The sequence below is a fragment of the Benincasa hispida genome, chromosome 9, assembly GCF_009727055.1.
Source record: "Benincasa hispida cultivar B227 chromosome 9, ASM972705v1, whole genome shotgun sequence".
Classification (NCBI taxonomy): Eukaryota; Viridiplantae; Streptophyta; class Magnoliopsida; order Cucurbitales; family Cucurbitaceae; genus Benincasa; species Benincasa hispida.
Window position 1 is genome coordinate 61,681,188 of NC_052357.1, and position 18,092 is coordinate 61,699,279.

General features: G+C 37.8%; 1 non-coding gene across 1 annotated transcript; it reads right to left on the bottom strand.

Annotated features, from left to right (window-relative positions):
- Nucleotides 1–345: 345 nt before the first annotated feature.
- Nucleotides 346–452, bottom strand: LOC120087373. The gene has a single exon (XR_005484511.1). It is a non-coding gene; the product is annotated as a small nucleolar RNA R71 (small nucleolar RNA).
- Between the last annotated feature and the right edge of the window lie 17,640 nt (nt 453–18,092).

Sequence of the window (18,092 nt, forward strand, 5' to 3'; positions counted from 1 at the left end):
CCGACTCCATAGTAACAAAGTGGAAAGTAGGCCCGCCCCATAACCACACGGAAGGGTAACGAGATTCAACTGGATGGTCACGCTTCTTCGCGAACGGTTTTTCCCTCAATTTGAAAGCAGGTTCCGTGGGTCCAAAGATGCCTAAGGCAAGCCCAAAAGAAGATTTTCCTCTTCCTCACATCGATGTTCTGGTGGACAACACCGCTGGACATGGGATGCTGTCCTTTATGGATGCTTGCTTTCTCTTGATATAACCAGATCAAGATGGTCGAGGAAGACAGAGAGAAAACGGTGTAGGTGGTGAAAAAGTTTATGAAGAAGTATTTCCCACCAATCGAGAATGCTAGGAGAAGGAAATTAATAACAAATTTTGAACAAGAAGATGACGAATTGCTCAGTGATGCCTGGGCGAGGTTCAAGCGGCTGGTAAGAGACTGTCCACATAATGGCTTACCAGATTACCTACAGATGGAGATCTTTTACCAAGGACTGAATCCCTCTTCGCAGACTGCTCCAATGTGGCAGCCGCTGGTGGACTGCTAGACAAAACATATGAGAAGGCAAAGAGTATACTTGATCGCATTTTCAAAAATCACAAGGATTGGCAGGAAAGAAATTAGAGATTAAGAATAAAAGATAATGACGCAAACAACGAGGCCATCGCATCCATGCAAAATCAAATGATTGCGATGATGAGTTTGATACAAGGCATCGCAATTAACAACACGGGAGTGAAGAAAGGGCAGGTCAACGCAATTGCTCAAACGACCGCAAGTTGTGTCATTTACGGAGATGCTCACTCGATGGAAGAATGCCCAGCAAACCCATAGTCGGTATGCTTCATGAGAAATAATCTCTACTCTGATACATACAACCCCGGGTGGAGAAACCACCCAAATTTTGCATGGAAAAATCAACAACAAAACTTTTAATCTGTGGCGCAAAAAGGAGAGCCACTCGAATTTTTTTCCACAAAATGACGGTTTGACGAGCAATCAGGCGAGTAGTTCGCAACCACTGCAATCCTCGTCCTTAGAGAGCTTGTTGAAGCAGTACATTGAGAAAAACCAATCAGTGCTTCAGAATCAAGCAACATCCATTCAGAATCTAGAGATTCAACTAGGACAAATTGTAACAGCTGAAACAACTTCACTAGTACCGACTCTAAGAATCATCGCTCCATCTTCCAACTTTTTCCAGGGGTGAGCTGAAAAATAGATCGCAATGAGCGTTTCTGAGCTCAACTGAGCTCCATCTCACTGATGGGGGTACCGGGAAGGAATAATGCTTAGCAGTTTCCTTGCTAAGCGACAACATGACTACGGAAGTAGGGGAGGAGCCCATTGCGACCAACTTGAATGCGGTGACAACCGAAGACCCGTTGACCTATAGTTCGGAAAAGCCCGAGAAAATGGACCCTGAAGTTGCATCCACCCTCAAGCCTCTAGATCTTAAGACAGAAGAAGTCCAACCACCGGCAACTCCTCAAAGATTGAAAAAGAAACAAAAAGATAAAGAAAAGATCGCAATAGTGGCTGCAGCGCAAAATGCTATGATCCCACAAAAAATGTGCGACCCAGGAATCTTCACGATACCATGCTCTATTGGAGGGGTCTACAGTGGCCAAGCACTATGTGATCTTGGGGCAAGTATAAACATAATGCCGCAATCAATCTTCAAACAATTGAATGCCGGCACACTCACGCCCATAAAGGAAACTCTCCTACTTGCAAACAGATCTCGAATACACCCTGAAGAAGAGTTGAAAAATGTCGCAATCTCAATCGATAAATTCATCCTGCCGGCAGACTTCCTCATTTTGGATTATAAAGCGGACAAAGATGCGCCCATCATATTGGGACGACCATTCCTTTCGACCGGTCGGGCTCAAATTGATGTGCACAAGGGGGAGATTGTAATGAACATTCATGGGGAAAAACTCCAGATTAAGGCAGTAAAGATCCCAGAGGACAAAGAAAATAGGGAAAAGCCACCGTGGATGTGAACAACCCAACTTGGAATAAGCGGTCCCTGAGTTATGATATGACTCAACCTCATCAGGGACGCAACTCTTTTGAATATCCTTTTTCCTGCATCAATACTTCATGAACTTTCATCATACTCGTTATTATCTAATATCACAATTACTTTGTTGTTATCTGCACTTTTCTTGTTCTAAAAAAAAAAGCGATCGTGCTGAATGATTGCGGCAAAAGAATTTTGTTTTGTTTAAAATCATTTGACCCCCTCTCTGTTTTTCTTGCAACAATTGAGGCGCTGGATTGCGGAGGTGTTACACGAAGAAGCAACTTATCTTATTCCATCACCGCAATCCAAAGAAGATAGATCGCCGCAAAGAAGGATGCATCAATACACAATGCGGGCGACAACACAAATTTGGGGGTGTATTATTCCTTATCTCTATTTCAAATTTCACACTATCGCATCACATTTTCGTTTTAAAAGTTTTGTCACCGCATCCTCTTTGATTATAGCAATCATTTGACATGGATAAATTTAGTAAGTTACCGCATGCTTTCTCTTTGCCAATTATGATTTCAATGATGAAAATCCTACTTTTATTTCTTTCGTATATACTAGAGTCAACTTAATCTTAAGATAGTCACCTCATGAAATATTTCTAGAAGTTAGGGGTCCGCTAGCTTTCTTTCAAACTCTCTTTACGAAGCTTTCTAAGAACATCGCATGACTTCTTTCAATCTTTTGGCAATGAGGACATTGCCGCATTTTAAATTTGAGGGTGAGGTATTTATTTTCGACCTTGCTATTTTGAAAAAAAAATTGAGAATAACAACTCTACTGTCAACGCAATGAGGAAACCCATGTTGATAAGAGTTGTTGAAAAGGGCACTTACCCGTAGTTGGATGTCCGCATGACACACATGGGGGCAAGCCAAAATGAAAGTAAGTCACCAGGATCAACGCATAAATAAATGACCGCAACTCCGCTGCTAATAAGGTATGAGTCTAGTATGAGGAAGAGCGCATTGCTTGTAGTTAGATGTCCGCATGACACACGTGGGGGTAGGCCAAAACGAAGGCAAGACACTTGGATCAGTGCAAGGTCAGAAAAAAATAATGTCAAGAAACATGCAAGGATAAAATCATTTGACACCCCGGTGGAAAAATTTTCTTTTTTGAAATAAATCATGCGATGTCCCAGAATTTAGTAAAGTTCTTTTGAAGGTTAAGCTTGCGGTCCCTAGGTCTTAGAAATATTTTAAGAGGAGACTTGAATAAGACTTAAGGAAAATTTGGTATATAGGATTTGAACGAAGTATCCTTGAGAAATCTAGAAAAAGAACATTGTGGTCGACTTGCTAAAGGAAATCTCTAGCTTATGCTTGAGGACAAGCATTGTTTAAATTTGGGGGTGTGATAACGGGCAGAAATGCACGTTATCATAGTGCTAAGTTCTTAAACAATGTTGGCTTGTGTTGATAAAATAAGTTAGATTGCGTCCAAAAAGCATCAAATTCATAATATTGCGGTCGCGTGCATTCATCGCATAGAAACAGTTGGTTTTTGTATTTTTATGCAGAATATGCGTTGACGCAAGGTGGAAATTGCGATCATAGAAAATCATTGGTCGAGTGCAGCATTACCGCAAGGCTTTGGGGTGCTGGTGTTTGCAAACATCTGCTCAAGAAAGATTGCCACATAGAGCCGGCGCAACTTGGTGGGCGCATCTGGGTGAAAGGCATAATTAATCACGATGGGACAGAAAGCTAATGACGGTTGAATCCGAATTAAGCTGACAGTTGCTATCGATAACACGTACATTCAGCTTTTTGATGACAAATATTCGGCGTATCAGTCAGGGAACTAAAGCCATCCCATTTGTGCAATCATAAGAGAGAAGCCGCCTTCACCCCGGAATCTCTATAAATACCAAAGGCATCCTTCAGAAAAGGGGTTCACCATGTCACGAGTTCACAAGTTCTATTCATAGTTTAGCCTTGTTCTTAGATTTTCTTTTACTTTAAGGCGGACGCGAGAGAAGAAGGTTGTGCTGATAGATCGTTCCGGTAAGCTTGGAAGAGCGTCAGAAGCTTTAAGAACAGAGAGAGGGTCGACTCCTGCAAAAGTAGGAATATCTTTTGAACCGAATAAAGATTGACAGTGTAAAAGCCTCGGTCAGCAAGGAATTGCTACCAGGCTCTCTACCTTTATCTTCCATTGTTATTTTGTACTCAAACTCATTTATAAAAATGGAATTTACTTTTCTATATCTGTTCACTCTCTGTTATTTACGCATGAGTAGCTAAATCTATTGAATGGGATGAGAAGCATTTAGCTAGCACAACTGGGAATCTCTTGTATTATGTATGCTTCATTATTCCATTAGAGATACTCGGGAGAGTAGTCTAAGGACAAGATCTAGGCTTGGGAAAGTCAGGTTAGAATCTAGGCTCGGGAGAGTCAAAACGCATAATCAAGAGATAGGAGCTTAGGAATAAGCACTGTTTGCTATTAACGCATCACATGCATCCTAGAGATAGGATATGATTGTGTGCGGTCACCTTGCCTTTATGCATCTTGCATCATCACATAGGAAAAGAGCGACTTAGGAATAAGCTCTATGGACACTTTTGCATTCATCATATGCGTCCTAAACTTAGGAGCATCACATTTGCATTGGAAAATGACTTGTTGTGCATGGTTGTAACATGATCGCATAGTCTGATGCATTCCCAAGTAACGCTAGCTAAAGACCTTCTCAACCCGTTCATCCGCATACTCAGTGCATCTATCACACAATCAAAATTTTCTCAAATCCGCCACATTTGTTTATTTTTCATTACCGCAATCAACAGCAAACCACCAATTAATTGAGTTACCGATTACCGCAAAGTTTTCTAAAAATTTCCATCGCAACCTATTTTCACAAGTCCCTAAGTTCGACCCTGGACTTACCAGGAACTCAGTGGGGTTTACACTTGAATTCCACTGAGAAAACTTGAGTGCTCAACACATTTTTCACCATCGCATTTCATCCACAATTCCACATCATAAAATAATGCATCACACTCCTCCGTGAGGACAAAACGAAGGTCATCGATGATTAAAATAGTGTTGATCGTGTTTTTCTAGCTAGTGTAGTTTTCACCCGTTAATTTATCAGCAACTAGTAAATTAATAGTAGCGATAGCCATTTTAAATTTGATGAAAAAGAAAAAACTACTTTAGTCTACTTGAATTAAACCACTTTTAAGAAAACCAATCTATTTTTAGCAAAATAGTTCAGTGTACCCTAAGTGACATCTATTTTACAATGATGCTTTAGTGAGGTAGGACAAAAGTAACCGTAGGGTGACCAAGTGCCTCTTCACTGAAATGAGACATTCTCAACCATAGATAGAAACAACTCCTTGTCATTGTAACTAATAGTCACCGTTGTTCGGTCTAGAATTTGTTAACATCCTTAACAATTATGTGTAAGTGTAACCCCTCATTTTAGGTTCTAGATGAAGGAAATCAGACACGAGGATTTTCATGAGCAGTGGAATGATCGTTCCAAATTCCATTTGATATTGAACATACACAATTACAGTACAAGAAATGGAAACTAACAGGTCATGCACTATAAGAAATTACAACATGCTTACAGATGAGATCAAGAGATAAAGTATCATACCTTTGAAGACTCATTCTTCAAACTCCCTCGATCACGAACTCCAAGCGTCCAAGACAGCAATAAACGAATGCTCGAACACAACGACTGCAACACAGCACGGTCAACAACAACCACCACACGAATGACGCAAACATACAACGAACAACCTCCAAAACCTCCAACTCAGTCGAGTTGAGTGAGGACACCAGCATAATGGTTACCGTGGTATTCTCGGTGTGAGAATCCAGTAGTGTGGGCTCTGTGTGGACTTGGTTAGAGAAAAAGACTGGAGGAACAATAATCATGTAGACGATTGAGCAAGTGGGAGATGAGAAGTATCTATCGTATAGACGAATGCTCAATCGATTAGAAGAAGGCAACCTATCGTATAGGCAATGGCCTACGATCGTTTAGCTACGACCAACTGAGTGAACTATCGTATAGTAACATTCCACGATCGTTTAGTCTCTCTAGCAGCTATCGTTTAGTGAAACCATTTCACTTGACAGCAATCTGTGACTTCATTTTCGAATTGAGTAACTCTTCTATATTCAGGAAAACATTTTTCCTTTTATCTCACGGTTACCATAAAACCACCAATAACCTCTAACTCAATTCGTTATTAGAGAAAAACAGATAATTATCCAATAATTAATATTATTATAAATATATATGATAACCAACTTACCATATTATATTTATAACCTATAGTTTCAATATTTCATCTCATGAAATATATAAACCATAGCTTTTTTTTGTATTTTATGGTACTTAATGTAAATCACATTTATATTAATCCTCCACTTGTTGTATCTCATACATCACACTGATTATATCATATATAATCAAAATTCCTCTTGTTAATTTGAACATTTCAAATCAACACCAAGAATTAATTCTCAACTTGAATCCATTGAGCTACCAAGGGGACCTTATGGACCTGTAGCTTGAAGCTCTAACAGTACGTGAATAACTGACTAAACTCTTTAGTCACGGGATCCACCATCCGTTAACTGTCGGGCACTCCACTAAAGATCGAAAGCTGCACTCTCCTTACTACAGATATATTATGTGTCCATATCAACCAATCAATAGTGCGATAACCCTTCACATATCGCTCGTAAGTACAATTGGGCCAGTTTACCGTTATGCCCCTGTAGTTATATCTAACTCCTTAAGTACCACTGATTCCTCTAATGAACATAAGTCATAGTCCTACTATGACTGAGTCTTCTCTTCCAAAGAGAAGCTGTGGCCACTATGTTCAAGACCCGGAATCAACCCTTAAGGGAGCAATCTATCTACTTACCTCTGCTTCAGGGAAGGAGTGAATTCTATCTTGTGTAACTGAGTTCCCAATTCCTAAATCAAACAAATCCCCAAAAAGGTAGGCATGTTGAGTTGACAATCTGGCCACTCTCATCCATACTAATTAAATGATTGCCCTCAAAGGCAGGAGTTCCCAAAACACTCGGGATTAAAGTCATGTCACCTATAGTCGTTTAGGTGAGATGTAAGTCTCAAGTATCAACGGCATTATATAAAAAGACTAGTCATTTCGTGGTCTGGTCTTATACAAACTCTTTGTATATGACACCCCCGCTCGCATGTCTCCATATGAATGGTCAGAATCTACCATCTGTAGTAGTTCACAACACTTGTAAACCTCTACAAAGCGGGTCGTATCCATAGTGTCACGAAGATTAGGTATCCCTCCTTAATCCTTATACTACAGACCTTGTTAGGTTACCACTTAAGGCATGATCCACTTGTATATCTTATATACATGCTTAAGTTTACATAAAATAACCATGGAGCTTTGTTTATTGGATATGAGTAAATGCAATATAAAATAACTCTTATTTTATTCATAACAATGTGTACAGTTTACAAACTACGAGACTCTGGGAGAATTAGGATACCAATCCCAATACTAGAGTCCTGCCTTAATGAGCCAACCGTAGGAAAAAGCCGATTGGAACAGGAGATTAAAGCAACCCTATCCGTTTCTGAAGATCAAATAAAGCATCATGCAATACAACCATCCTTTAGGGAAACACCCACAATGCCAGAGGCGATGCATGAAACTTTAGATCGAGGGATGTGTTGTCACACGTCCCGCACCCAGTTACTATAAACACTCTCTCCATTCACCTTGGTACCGACTTACCAAAATGCCACCAGGAGAGGGACACCCATGGTGCCTCGAGGCCGAGAGTAGATCTCACGGTGTGAAATTTTAGGGAGAAACATGTAGAGGCAAAAATGAAGTATCATATACCTTATTTTCCTCCCACTGAGTGTTCTACCTAGGGTTAATTAACTTAGGAAAAATCAACTACTGACTTTATCTAAGTGTTTGTTTAATTTGCTAAAAAACAACTATTGTCTTTGATGATTAAACAATTTTGATTTAAGTCTCATTAAACTCTTTAATAGACTTTCATCAAACTTGCATGCATGTAACAAATTTATCTAATTCACCTTTCCAGGTAGGTTTATAGGTAGGGGTCCAACGTTTCCATCGACTTAAGTACCCCAGCTAGCCAAAACTCGCCTTAGACAAAAGGTCCCTTATAGATACATTTGTTACACATTTAATCTTTTATTAAGAATCAATTTAATCCTATTAAACCAATTTAAAAGATTAAACTTAGATTTCTAATCTCATTAGAAATGTGATCTTAGGCTTATCTCAATCATATTTTAAATCAAGATTATAGCCTAAGGTTTGCATGCAACTCTTTATTATTGATTTTAATTCTAATTTCATTTAATTATAACAATTAAATTCAATCTTGTGTAGCTGTGTTCTCAGCTCCCCAATCAGACAAATCATCAAAATGGTAGGCTTGTTGAGTTGGCGATCTGGCCACTCTCACCTATACAAATCAAAGAATCGCTCTCATAGGCAAAAGTTCACAACTCACTCAGAATTCAGGTCATATTACCTATGGTCATTCTGGTGAAATGTAAGTCTCTATTATGAACTGTGTTATATAATGAGACTAAACATTTCGTGGTTCGGTCTTATACAAACTCCTTTGTATAGAATACCCCTGCTTGCATGTCTATATATGAATGATCAGGATCAGATCATTTGTAGCACTTTACAACAATTGTTACACCTACAAAGCAGACCATGCTCGTAGTGTCACCAGGATAAGGCACCCAACTTTATCCATCTACTACACACCATTTAGGTTATTACTTAAACATGATCCACCCGTATGTCTCCATATACATGTTTAAGTTACAATGATAACCTCAGATGTTAGTTTTTTGGTTTGTGGTTAATGCAACTAAAATATCACATATTTTATAGACAATGAATAAAATATCATATATTTTATTAAATACAAAATGAGTTTGTTCATACAATGTTTACAAACTATAGGGCCCTACGAGATTTAGGGCATCAATCCCAACATATCTAATAGAAACTTAAGGATTTTTTTATCCGTGTGCACAGTGAATCGATGACTTAACAGATAAGGTCTCCATTTTTGAATGGCCAAAATGATGGCGATTAACTCGCGCTCATACACTGCCATCAACCAGTGCGTCAATGGTAAAGCATGGCTAAAATATGCCAATGGATGATTCTATTGCATTAAGATGACCCCTACTCCTACCCAAGATGCATCCGTCTCGACCATAAATGGTCGTTTGAAGTCTGGTAGCCATAATACAGGGATTTCCGTCATAGCTTTCTTTAAAGCGTCAAAAGCTCGCTGAGCTTCCTCGAGTGAAATTTATCCTTCTTAAGTTGTTGTGGAAATGGAAAAGCAATTGAATCATAATTGACCACAACTTTCGATAGTATCCTGTCAACCCGAGAAAGCTTTGTAGTTGCTTAATCGAGGAGGGTGTTGGCCACACACCATAGCTTCAACTTTTGAAGGATCAGTTGCAACCCCATCTGCCAATATCACATGGTCTAGATATTAGATTTTTGAGGCTGCAAACGTGCATTTTTTTAGGCTGGCCACCAACTAATTTTCTACTAACACTTGCAGCACATTAGACAAATTATGTATATGGTCATGGATAGACAAACTATAAATCAATATATCATCAAAGAATACCAATACAAATTTGTGTAGATAATGACGTAAAATTTCATTAATTACTGATTAGAATGTCGAAGAAGCATTTCTCAAGCCAAATGGCATAACCAAAAACTCGTAATGTTGGGTTTTATGTCCTAAAACTCATGGTTTGTAAACAATAAATATATTCTATTTTACAATAAAGTTGTTATTGAGGTTTATTTAGTAAAGATGTTATTGAATATGTGAATTGCATCTAAAAACCCTAAATTCAATAAACTAAGAATCTTTGGCTATAGCATGAATACTTGAACTATATGTGGAGACATAAAAGTGGATCAAGTTTGAGTAATAGCCAAAATGGTTTATAGTATAGGGATAAGGTTAGGTATTTTATCTTGGGGACACTGTGGATGCGACCACTTTGTATTTAATACAAACGATGTGATCCTAAATCTTTCATGTGGATACATGCAAGTGGAGATGTCCTATGCAATGAGTTTGCGTAAGACCGGACTGCAAAATAGCCACTTTTACTTTATAACGTTGTTTACTGTTAATACTGACAATTTCAATACGATGATCTAGGTAACTCAATCTTATTCCTGAGCTAACTATGAACTCTTGTTTATTCGGAATTATCTTTTAATCTGTATGGTTGAAAGTGGCTTGAGTTTATCAACTCAATAAGCCCCCCATTTTAGGGGTAAGATCGGGTAGATAGCTGAGGACATAGTCTTGCAAGATGGAATCCACTCCTATCTGATTTTAGAGATAGTAGATAGGTTATGCTCTTAAGCTGATTTCGGGTCTTGAACAAGGGGTCCTACCCTCTCATTGTCCTGAGAGGGACTCGGTTTGGTGGTTGGACCACAAACCAATTGTTCATTAGAGGATCGGTGGGACTTAAGGGACAAAATGTAATTACATGGGTAAAATGGTAATTTTGACCTACTGCAATTACGAACAACCTGTGATGGACTGACTTACTAATCATGGTTATATGAAGTTGATAGAAATATATCTATAGTGAGGAGAGTGCAACTACTGGACTATAGTGGGGTGTCTTTGTAGTTAATGAATGTTGGTTAACTAGGTTAAAGAGTTTAACCGGTTAATCTTGAATTGTTGGAGCTCATGATCTGTAGGTCCATTAAGTCCCCTTGCTAGCTCGTATTGGACTAAACCTTATAATAGTGTGATGAGAAAATTTGAAATGTTCAAATTCTATTTAGGAAGTAAGAATTTGAAATGTTCAAATTTTATTTAGGAAGTAAGTGTTATTTATATTTGATATACTTAATGTATTATTGTTTTATTATGAATTAAACAATTTAGAGAGTTGAAAATATTTAAATATAATTTTAAATATTGTACATATGAATAGGGATTGATGATCAGGATTGGTTTTTTTTTTAAAATTTAATATTTGATATTAAATTAATATTATTAATTAAATTATTTAAATGATATTTAAAATTAATTATTAGAATTAGTTTTAATTAAAATTGTTTTTTAAGAAATTAATTTTATTTGAAATTAATTTAAAATTAAGAAAAATACATTTAAAATTGAATTCTAGAAATTCAAATGTTAAACGCATTTTAATGGTAGTGAATTTTCCCAGATTTGTCACTTTAAAAAAAATACCTAATTCCACTAATTTTGAACAATCTGTTATCAATTTGTGAGGGATTCAATTTGCATGATTTCTTTTTTAAGAGGAAGAAAATATTGCTAAAGAACAGGTTCCTTAGGCTGGCTTATGAAGTTGTAATCTTCTCTAAAAAATTCACAACACTAAACTCTCTCAAATTTCTCTTCACCTTCAAATCCATCACAATTTGGATCGACAATCTGTTCTAAGGCCGGAGAATAACGGAGAAGACTCTAGTGGTGGTCCACAAAATATTTGTGATAAAAAACAACTAGTGGACAACTTTAATTTTGAGCTATATCAAGGTTTGCTTTACAAACTCTGTTTTTTCAGTTTGGAACTAACATGCTTAATTCTTAAATTAATGTAATTAGAGTGCTTTAGATCCTAATTGCTTTTGCTTGCATGTTCCTAACTCCAGCAACTGGTACCAAAGCATGTTTTAAGCACTCAATTTGCATTAATTTAATCTTTGTGGGTGAATTTTCATGAGATGAATATTGTGGTTGCTAAAGTTGGATATATGGCGGTTTTGGCATCAAATTGAGCTTCATTTTGTTGAAATTATTATAATTGCCCACTTGTATATAGGTTTTAATGTGTGAAAAAAAGTCTGTAATTTTGCTAGAGTCATTAGAGTTGAAATTATGCTGTAATTTGAAAAAATTTGGAGCAAACTCAAAACAGAGAGTTGGGACCCGAGGCGAGCGTTGAAACGCTCCTTAATAGCCTTGCGATGCTGTTCATATTTTTTTTTTCAGAAATGCATGCGAGGAGGAAGAACAGTCCAGCTGGATCGGTTCGGTCCGATTCGCCTTCTTTCAATCAATTTTATCCTGTTTGAAGCCTTTGAGGTCCCATTCAAGCTGTTTTCACCTAGTTTGGGCTAGTTCGAAGTGTTCAAGCCAATTTTTCAAATTATAATTGCAATAATTTAGTTGTTTGATAGCTTAGGATGCCAAAATCGGTCCACTTTAGTGTATTTAATTAATTATACATTATGAATGTATATTTTAATTAGATTAAATTTGTTTGTGCATAAAGTATGCCATATAGATTTAAAATCCCACTATAGGATGAAAATTTTTCATACATTGAAAATATGTTATAAGTGTTATATTGTATAGGATTTCATAAGAATTAATATAAGTTGTTATATTAATTTTTGAAATGTTTGATGTTTGTTATATATTTTGTCTAAGTTATAAGTGTTATAAAATGAATTAGACTCTTAAAATCTATAACAAAGAAAATTGCATGCTTACGTAAGGTTAACAAACACAACCTTTTTTAATAGTTAAAATAGGTTGATAACTTGTAAAACTAAGGTTAAAAGATAACTCACTGACAAGACCCCGTGCCTAACATAATCCCATAGCTAGATGTGGGTGATCGAGGTAGCTTGAGTGTCGTGACCCATTCTTCATCGATAAAATTGTGGGACGCTCTACTATCAATTAACACCACCACGTTTTTGGCCCCTAGCACGCCCATTAGTTTCATGATCTTTGGGGAGTCAATTCCAGCCAGGGGATTTAGTGATAACTCAACAACTTATTCTTCTATAGGATCCATCACCAATGTCTCCAAAGTAGTGGGTAGGACCTCTTCGATTTCCTCGGTTTCAACGTTCCCATCAGCAATTAACTCCTCCTCCTCCTCATTATGGTGAACTAATAAGTGTAGTTCCTTCGTTTTTTTTTTTTTACAAAGATGACCCGGATTATACTTTTTTCACATTGGTAACACAAACCCTTATCTCTTTGACTTTGCATTTCGCTGTCGGATAATCGCTTGAAGGCACTGATGGTGAACGATTTTCCATTTTCATCTCGTAGAGTCACTAAGTTTGAGAAGGCAATCATACTTCGACTAGGGTTAAGGGAAATGGTTTAGGCCATCGGGTTGCTTGAATTTGTTTGACTCGGAGTCAAGCTAGTACCCGATATGGAGTGGATCTAACGGCTTTAGACGGGCTTGAGCTTCCCCCTTCCCACTTTTTCTTTTGGGTCTCTTCTATATCTTCAATTAATTGGGTCATCCTCATTTTCTCCTTAATTCCTACTAGCTTGAACATCCCCATCTCAACTTGAATGTCCTCTTTTAGCCCACTTACAAATTTACTCTTCAACGTTTCATCGGACAAATCCTTCAGAGGTCCAGACAACTGCTCAAAGTGGCACCAATAAGCTCTCACTGTTCCTTCTTGCTTCAAGGTAAGAAATTGAGCTCGTCAGTCCTCCTCCTTTGCTGACAGAAAACATAATAGTAGTTTCTCCTTAAACTTGGCCCAGGTGTCCATTCCCCTTTCTATTGATGCCATTTAAGTGCCTCTTCTTTTAGACACGAAACAACCACTTTAATCTTATTTTTCTCTGGTAGTCGATTAACAATAAAATATCGCTTTACTCGATAAAACCACCCAAGTGGGTCATCTCCTACCTCGCCTTTGAAAATCGGAATCTTGAGTTTCCTCAATTTCATATCGAACAAAGGCACGTCCCTCATTTCCTTTTCCAATGGGCTTCCTTTCTTCTCACATTCCTCATTCACTGGTTGTTTCTCTTTTTCGTCACTATTTGTTCTGATGATCTGGAATTTCCCATTCTACAAGCTCACATAGCATTCTCAATACAAAGCAAAAGATGATTTCTAGCTTACCCCCTACTCCCACTAAATAATCTTTCTTATTAACCAAATCTTTTCCTCACGAGCCCTATATGAAGCACTCATAACCCACAACTAATTTATTCCAATATCTCTCAGTTATTTATATTTAATTCCCCTCTTTTATTTATTTTCCTCACATATCTTTTAATAACCGAGGGTCTAACAATAGTTTCCTAAAAGATAGGGGTAGCTACTTGATCATGGAGCGTGGATTCCTAATTTTAAGGGAAGTGGGCAGTCAACCACCCTACTAGCCTACTTATCCCATATTGGGAGGGATACGAACCCGCCTGATCACTATCTGGGTTTAATGAAAATCCTAGCTATGGTGGCATATGGCGACGTTGAGGATCCGTTGTCTTATCAAAAGGAAATGGAGGATGTTGACCGGATAAATGGGTCAAAGCCATGAATCTCGAGATGGAGTCGATGTACTTCAACTTAGTATGGGATCTTGTAGATCAACCTGATGGGGTAAGACCTATAGGTTGTAAATGGATCTACAAGTGCAAAGGGTGCTGATGGGAAGGTGCAAACCTTCAAGGCTCAACTTGTGGCAAAGGTTATACCCAGGTAGAGGGAGTCGACTATGAGGAGACTTTCTCACTTGTTGCCATGTTAAAGTCGATCCGCATCCTCTGGTCCATTTCCGCTTATTATAATTATGAGATCTGGCAAATGGACGTCAAGACGACTTTTCGGAATGGCCATCTTGAGGAGACCATTTACATGGTGCAATCCAAAGGATTCATTGCCCAAGGTCAAGAGCAAAAAGTTTGCAAACTGAATCGTTCCATTTATGGGCTAAAGCAGGCTTTGACCAAAACGTTGATGAACCTTGTGTTTACAAGAAGATAGTCAACAGTTCAGTAGCTTTCTTAGTGTTGTATGTAGACGATATACTATTCATTGGAAATGATGTAGGTCTACTACAGTTAAGAACTGGCTAGCGACCCAATTTCAAATGAAAGATTTGGGAGAGGCACAGTTTGTTTTGGGCATACAGATCTTTCGGGATCATAAGAATAAAGTGCTATCGCTGTTTCAAGCATCGTATATTGACAAGATCTTGCTCAAGTACTCGATATTGGACTCCAAAAGGGGCCTACTACCATTTAGGCATGAAGTCACTTTGTCTAAGGACATGCGTCCTAAGACGCCTCAAGAGGTTGAGGAGATGAGACGAGTCCCATATGCTTCTGTCGTTAGCAGTTTGATGTATGCGATGCTCTACACTAGGCCAGATATCTGCTATACTGTGGGAATAGTCAGTAGGTATCAATCTAACCCAGGCCAGGGTCACTGGACCGCAGTTAAGAACATCCTCAAGTATCTTCGGAGAACGAGGGACTACATGCTCATGTATGGGCTATGAAGCACATATACTTTATGTGAGGCAAAGAATCCGTATCAGACACGTATCAGATACCGATACTTCCCAGATACGTATCTGACACGCGATTTGACGTATATATGTTTACACGTATCTTTTTTTAAAGAAAAAAGACAAGCAACTCATCTAATATTTCCCAATCTAAAATTAGATAACTTATTTAAAAAGCTCACTACTCGAGTCCAAAACCAAAGGTAAAATAAATAAATAAAAGACTAAACTCTAGAATCATCTAATCTTCATTTTCACATTTGAGTCCACACAAAGTCCACCAAAATATAAACCATTTGGATATCTTCAACAATTCAGTGAAGAAGTTCTTCGTTTATCTTCATACTTCTCCTTTTAATCTTTTTCTTCTTTGTAATATGAGTCACTTTTCTATTGCATTTTATTAATTATTGTACTTCAACATCTTAGATGTTGCTTTTTTTGTATTGTATTTTAGTGTTTCTATTTTATTTTGTGCTATTATTATTAACTTGTATGCTAAATTTATCTATATCCTAAATTTTTTTAAGAAAAAGAAAATTTATCTTCAATGTATAAGTATCCTCATTTTTTTAGAAATATATATATTAAAAAAATATATAAAAAATGACGTATCATTAGACGTATCCGTATCTTAGTTTTTTAGAAATTGACGAATCGCCGTATCCGATCGTATCCATATTGTGTAACCGTATCTGTGTCTGTGCTTCATAGTGTATAGGTCTAGGGAATTGATCCTTACTGGATACATGGATTCTGACTTTCAGACTGATAAGGATTCTTGGAAGTCCACTTCAGTGTCAGTTTTTACTCTTAACGGAGGAGCTGTAGTATGGCGGAGCACTAAGCAGAGGTGCATTGCTGACTCCACGATGGAGGCCGAGTACGTAGCGGCTTGTGAAGCTGCTAAGGAGGCCGTCTGGCTCAGGAAGTTCTTAACAAAGCTGAAAGTTGTTCAAGATATATCTAGGCCCATCACCCTCTATTGTGACAATAGTGGTACTCTGGCGAACTCCAAGAAGCCCAGTAGTCACAGGCACGACAAGATCGAAAGTATCATCTGATCTGTGAGATAGTACATCGAGGAGACATGATCGTCATGAAGATCGCCTCAGAGCAAAACGTTGTTGATCCGTTTACGAAGGCTCTCATGGCTATAGTGTTTGAGGGCCACCTTCAGAGCATGGGTCTACGAGACCGCCCGCGGCTGGACTAGGAAAAATTGGAGATTTTATTGTATTGGGTATTTATGCCTTAGTTTATTATTTTGTACTTGTTTTTGTACTCCCCACTTCGCTTTAGGACAAGTGGGAGATTATTGGGGTTTGTGCCTTAAAGTCTCGTGTACTGTAGTTTGTACACAATTTTGTACGAACGCTTGTGATGTATATATATAATATTTACTTCACTTCTTGACTTTGCACATTTAGATGTTTTTATTTTACCACAAACCAATAAACTTAATATCCCTAGTTGTCTTTATGTAACTTAGGTATGTATGTAGTGACATATAAGTGGATCATGTTTCAAGTGACAACCAAAATGGTCTGTAGTATATAGATAAATGAGGGAAACCTTATCCTAGTAACGCTACGGATGTGGCCCACTTTGTGGAATAGTTACAAGTATTGTGTCTTGTCATAGATGATCTGATCCTGATCATTTGTGTAGGGGACATGCGAGCGGGGGTTTTCTATACAAAGAGTTTGTATAAGACCTAACGATGAAGTGTTAACGTCTCATCATATAACTCCATTCATGATAGAGACTTCATTTCACTAAGATGACCATAGGTAACATGACCTCAATTCTAAGTGAGTTAGGAACTCTTACCATTGAGGGCAGTCCTTTGATTTGCATGGGTGCGAGTGGCCAGAGCGCCGACTCAAACCTACCACTTTGGGGATTCGTTTGATTTGGGAGCTGGGAACTCAGCTTCACAAGATGGAGTTCATTCCTTCCCTGAAGCAAGGGTAAGTAGATAGATTGCTCTTTTAAGGGCTTATCCTGGGGCTTGAACGATGTGGCGCTACACACCTTCTCATGGCCCGAGAGGTGTTCACACATAGTAGGACTATGTTGTATTGTTCATTAGAGGGATCAGTGGTACTTAAGGAGTAAGATGTAACTACATGGGCAAAACGGTAAATTGGCCCAACTATACTTAGGAGTATCTGTGAAGGGTCATCGTATCAACGATTGGTTATATCTAATGGACATAGAAATATATATATATGGTAAGAAGAGTTCAACTATCGGTATTTAGTGGAATGCCTGGCAGTTAACGGATGGTGGATATCGTGGCTAAAGAGTTTAGTCAGTTATTCACGTACCGTTGAAGTTTCGAGCCATAGGTTCATAAGGTCTCCTTGGTAGCTTGGATACAAGTTGAGAATAAGTTTTTGGGTCAGTTTGAAATGTTCAAATTGATAAGAGAGAGTTTGATTATATATGATATAATTGAACTAGTTAATTATATATGATATAATTAACTTTATGTATGAGATACATTAATTTGGAGGAAATTGGATATAAATATGATTTATATCTAGTGGAGGAAAAATACTATGGTTAGTATATGATATTAATCCATAGGTTATGAATATAATGTGATTATATTCATTATCTATTAATTGGATGGTTAAGGGATAATAGGTCGGCGTCTCTTCTGTTTTCATAACGGATGAGTAA